This window comes from Nyctereutes procyonoides, unplaced genomic scaffold, assembly GCF_905146905.1.
Source record: "Nyctereutes procyonoides isolate TBG_1078 unplaced genomic scaffold, NYPRO_anot_genome, whole genome shotgun sequence".
Classification (NCBI taxonomy): Eukaryota; Metazoa; Chordata; class Mammalia; order Carnivora; family Canidae; genus Nyctereutes; species Nyctereutes procyonoides.
In genome coordinates, this window is record NW_026575135.1 from 70,696,612 (window position 1) to 70,702,611 (window position 6,000).

A 6,000-nucleotide genomic window follows, 5' to 3' on the forward strand; every position below is an offset into this window, starting at 1 on the left:
ATTCTTTATGAATTTAGATTCATTGGGGATCCTGGATTAAACTTTAGAAAATCAGTATCTCATCATATCTAAATGTGAACCAAATGGGCTTTACTCCAGGAATGCAAAGTTGGATTAACATTAGAAATACAATACATGCAATTCACTCTATTAACAAACTAAAAACGGAAAACCATCCCAACAGACATAGCAAATGCAATAGACGGAATTTTGCATCTATTCCTCACAAAACCAGTGAGTGAAACAGTAACAGATTTTCTCAACTTGATTAAAGTCACATAAGAAAAACCCACAGCTAACCTCATACTTAATGCTGCAAGGGAGGTGATTTTCCCCTTAAAATTAGGAATAAGGGTGGCTCAGTAGGTTTACCAGTTAACCTTTGTACTCTTGATTTAGGCTCAGGTCTGAATCTCAGGGTGCTAGGATCCAAGCCCGTGTGAAGCTCTGCATTGAGCAGAGCTTCTACTTTCCCTCTTCCTCTCCCTCTGTCCCTCCCCCTCACTCGTGCACTATCTCAAATTTCTTTTTTTAAAAATTATTTATTCACTAGAGACACAGAGAGAGGCAGAGACATAGGCAGAGGGAGGAGAAGCAGGCTCCATGCAGTTAGCCCCATATGGGGCTCAATCTCTGGACACCAGGAGCACATCCTGAGCTGAAGGCAGACACTCAACCACAGCCACCCAGGCATCCCTCAAACAAATTTTTAAAGAATTAGGAATAAGACAGGGATGTATGTTCTTACCACTCCTATTCAATATTGGTCTAGAGGTTCCCGCCAGTATAAAAAGAAATAAAAATGTGATGTAATTGGGCATGTATATTTAATCTTCATCTCTAGTTCCTGGCACAACAGCTTCTAAAACCCTTGGGATTTCCTGAGTGATGGGGAGAGAGAATCATATTTTGTTATGCGTAATAAGCCCCTTAGACTGGGGCACCTGGGTTGCTCAGCAGTTGAGCATCTACCTTTAGCTCAGGGCATGATCCCGGGGTCCTGGGATTGAGTCCCTTCTCCCTCTGCTTATGTCTCTGCCTCTCTGTGTCTCTCATGAATAAATAAAATCTTTAAAAAAAATAAGCCCCTTGGACCATACCTAGATGTATGCTAATGAAGTGACTCTTGGTGGGCCCTTAGATAGCTTCAGGATGGGGGCTGGTTGCCAGAGGAACCAGCAAATATATAAACTTAAAAAAAAAAAACTTGGCTGAACACTTAGCCCTAGCCCCCTGCCTCCAGGGAGGAGGGAGTCACTGGTGATTGAGTTAATCACCAATGGCAGAGGATTTAACTAACATGCCTATATAATGAAGTCTCCATAAAAATTCCTAAACTATAGGATTCAGAGAGCTTCAGAGAGCACCTGCGGGTTGGGAGGGTGCAGGAGCTCCTGCACTCAGGGCCATCCTTGACCTTTTCCTATGCTGCCTCTCCATCTGGTTATTTGTCTTTTATAATATACTTTATAATATACTTTATAACCAGTGATAGTAAGTCAAGTGTTTCCATGTGTTCTGTGAGCCACTATAGCAAAATATCCAACCTGAGGAGGAGGTCATGGAAACCTCAATTTGTAGCCAAATTAGACAGATTATGGGGGGGGGGGGTAACCTGGGAATCCACTACTTTAACTGGCATCTGAGGTTGGGGCAGACTTATAGGGTCTGTGCTACGTCAGGATAGTGTCAGAACTGAATTTAATTATAGGACACCCAAGTGGTATTCTGAGAGAGAACTGGTTGTCAGTGCAGAGAGAAAAGAAAAAACAAAAATCAAGACAAAACCCATACATTTGGTATCGAAAGGGTTGTGAGCAGAAAATATCTTTATTAAAGGGCAACTGGATTAGAAAGAAAGAAGTAAAACTGCCTGTGTGTGTGGACAAAATACTCATCCATGTAGAATTTCTGGTGGAATTACAAGCAGTCTACTAGAGATAATTAATGAGTTTAGCAAGGTTTTAGGATTCAAAAGCAAGACTTTTAAAAAATGATGTAACAACAAACAAAAAAAATTTCAAATTAAAACCAGTACCACTTACAATAGCATAAAAATATAAAATATTTAGTATTTAAAGCTGTCAAAAATGTAAGCAATCTGTATACTGAAAACTAAAAATAACATTCATGAGAAATTAAAGAAAATCTTTTATTTTTTTTTTAAGAAAATCTTAAAATGAAGAAATATACTATGTTCTTAGGTCAGGGGCTAAATGTTAAGCTGTCAATTCTTTTTTTCTTTTCCTTTTCTTTTCTTTTCTTTTCAAGAGAGAGCACACATGAGGTGGGCAGAGGGGCAGAAGGGAGGGAGAAAGAGGATCCTAAGCAGGCTACACACCACCAGCGGGGAGCCAGATGAGGGGGTCAATCTCATGAGCCTGAGATCTTGACCTATGAGCCAAAATTAAGAGTCACAACCTCCACCAACTGAGCCAGGCAGGTGTCCCAAGCTACCAATTCTTAATTGATAAAATTCCATGAAATCTCATTCAAAATGTCATCAGGCTTTCCCATAGACATTAACAAACTGATATAAGAACTTATGTAAAGTAATAATGTAAAGAACCTATCTGATTGTGGGAGGGTACTAGCTAGAGGGAAGCCAGAAAACTTTTAGGATAATGGAAACATTCTGTATCTTGATTGTGGTGATGGTTACATGACTGCATGAGACTATCAAACTCATCAAAGCACCCTTAATTGGGAGATGTTTATTGTCTATCAAATATAACTCAAAACTTGGAAAGATTAATTTTGGAATAGGGGAAGAATAAAAGGCATGAAAATTAAACAAATGAAAAAAAAACAGGCAATGATTAATTTCAGGAACATTCAAAACTTGTACAAGAAAAGAAAAGTAAGGGATGCCTGGGTGGCTCAGTGGTTGAATGTCTGCCTTCAGCTCAGTGCGTGATCCTGGAGTCCCAGGATCGAGTTCCGCATTGGGCTCCCTGCGTGGAGCCTGCTTCTCTCTCTGCCTGTGTCTCTGCCCCTCTCTCTCTCTGTCTCTCATGAATAAATAAATTTAAAAATCTTAAAAAAAAAAGAAAAGTAAGTACACCCACAGTGTACAACAGAATCAAAATGTTGCTAATAAATTAAAAAATTTTGCTTTGGAGTATGATATACAAGTCAAAACTTAGAAATACACACACAAGTTCCAAAAGCCAATAGATACCATTTGAATGGTATACACATCCCATCCCTACCCAGTCGACAGGCAAGTATTTCTGGGTGGTGACTCTGGTTTCCTCTGCTGGGGACACAGTCACTATTACAGAGATTTAAATACAGATTGGAGGTTCAGTTCTTAATAATTACGTTCTTAGTATAAATGAATAAATCAAACTTTGTATTTGAGAGAAGAAAGAGTGTGAGATCCTGAGACCTTCAGGATTATACAAGAGAGTCAGTGCAGGAATGAAGTGTACAGAGCAGAGCTGCTATGAATGTATGTGGGCCAATTTTATGGGCTTCGCGATTTTTCTTCAGGTCCACTTTGGGGCACAGAGCAAGAGATGAGGGATATTCCATGACATGGGCATAAGACGTACTTGAGGTAGTTGGAAGCAACAAGTCTGATGCTAAACTGAGAGCCTCTCACAAGAGACAGCTGTGTCCAGAGAGCACAGAACAAAGAGCAGTTAGTATGTGCATCTCTAGCGGAGCTATGTGGAATCCACCCCACATAGGGACACCCAACCTTGGCAACTGTTGCTGCCCAAATCCCTGTGAAAGTCCCAATCTCCAGGGAAGGAAGATCTACTGATTTGCTCTCAAGCATCCAAGCTAGATGTGGGAGAGCCACACTGTCTAACTCTAAATGTTCTCCTCCGGCCCTAGCTGAGTCTTGAATCATCCAGGGTCAGGCAAGCAGCTGGTGGAGACGGGGGTCCCATGACTGCATCTCTGTATCTCACAGCAGCAGACAAGAGCCAGGTAAGAAAGGCTTGGTGAAGCAGGTGAGGACACAGTACCTCCCACAACAGATTCACATGGGCACAAGCACACAGATGTACCTCTGGAAAAACAGGCATGAAATCCCTCTGCACCTGGGCAAGTGCGAAGGGAGGACATGGCTTGGTTTGATACCTATAAGCCTTTCTCTCTTCAGGGTTTGCTGCCCACGTGGCAGGATAGAGCAAGTACGTTTCCAAGGTGGAAATAGAAAAACAGCAGTGGGAGACTGAAGGAGATGGCTAAGGTTAGAGGTGCCAGCGTCAGTGATGGCAGGCTCCTCAAAATCCTGCCCAAGAGCCACCCTCTCTCCCTACCACAGAGACTCTTCTGTCAGCCACTCAAGACCCTCTGTCGCTGTCCCCCTCCTACTCTCCACCCTCCTGCAGGATGCTTCCCTGGCTTTATTCATCCACTATTGTCCATGACCATGGAATCAAGGTGTCCTGTGGGGAGGCTACTTGGACGCCCAACAGAGCCCCACAGAGGGGACTTGGCTTGGGCTGGGGACCAGGAGCTAAGCAGCTTGGATTCTCAGGTCCAGGCACACAAATCCTCACTGCTGCACCTGTGTCAGATGGCTCAGAGATAGCCACACACTAACAAGACTCAAAGACTCACCAGAGGTTAGTGTAGGAAAGCAGCCACCAGCATGGTTAAGTTCTATAAAGTAAGCAACATTCCAAGAGGGCTGGCAGGAGCACTCTCTTCTTACCAGGAAGTTGCATGGAAGACTGAATGAAAATTCAGGGGTGGGAGGTGAGTATCCATTCATAGTTGGAAGAATTTAGCATATCACCTATTCATTGTGGGATCTCAACTAGTTGAGGTTTAAACCGTGAAACAATAGATATTTTCTAGTAACTGACCTTCTATGGGTAGGTCTCATAAAAGCATCCTAGCCAGATTCTTTCATTTTAAGCTATTGTATATTATAAAGATCACTCTTGTGTAGTAGTCAACAACACTGTCAATCATCCATCTCTTGTGTTCCACTCTCCCACAATGTGTCCTGGCTCAGGGTACAGCAGGGGGTGGGGAATGGTGATAGACATGGTTTCAGGCACTGCATCCCCTTCACTCCTCTAGAAATAACTCTTCCTCAGCTGGAGGAAGAGAGAGATGGGGGAGAGCCAGTAGGTGTGACTCTCCTTGACCACATAAGAAAGCTGCCAGTCATCTGTTGGTATTTGCACTTTTCTGGCTGGTTTGTCTGTCCGGCTTATGGGCTTATCTCTGTGGGCTGCTCACAGGGGATTTTTCCAGGGATTAGCAGAGGGTCTCAGAGGTGAGAGACCCAGCTCTCATTCGACCTCTGTCACCTCCAACATTTCCACCCAAAAAGCGTTTATGCTGCGGTGTCTTACCGAAGAGCTCACCTTTCCTGCCAGGCACAACTTTCCTATTGGGTTTTGATTCGATGCCACGTGTCTTCCACAGGGGCTACCAGCACATGGGGAACTCACCCATCCTTGTCATGGAGAACAGCAAGCACACAGGTAGCTTCTCTACCATCTCACTTTCCACTCTTGGTTCTACTGTCTCTAATCATTTTCTCTTCCCTGCTTGGGGGAAGTAAGGGCTAGTCAGCAAGCCCATGTGCCAAGGCAGGAAACCAACTGATGATCTGCCCAGTGTTCAAGCATCTCCAGTTTTTGGTGGGATTTTCTTGGGGCTCTCCCCTCTCAGAGTTGGGGATCAGAAAACCCACTTTCCTCTCCCAAAGACGTGTAATGAGAGGGCACAGACTTTCTTCAGAATCATTGTCCTTTCTCTTCTTATTTCTCTTACCACAGGGCTTGGGGATTGGGGGCAGTATTAATTGTGTTCCTGATGGTATTATCCCAGCAAACACTGATGGAAGTAGTTATCCCTAATGCTGGCAGATTCCCCAACATAGAGTGTGAGTTATTTAGAGCCTATTGACCTCCAGTTCCCAGACCAGGGGAAAAACCCCACTGCCATCCTGCTATATACCTCTTTCAGCTTTTACTACCATCTCCATTATGGGAACCAGCCTGCAATGAAGACCAGAATATT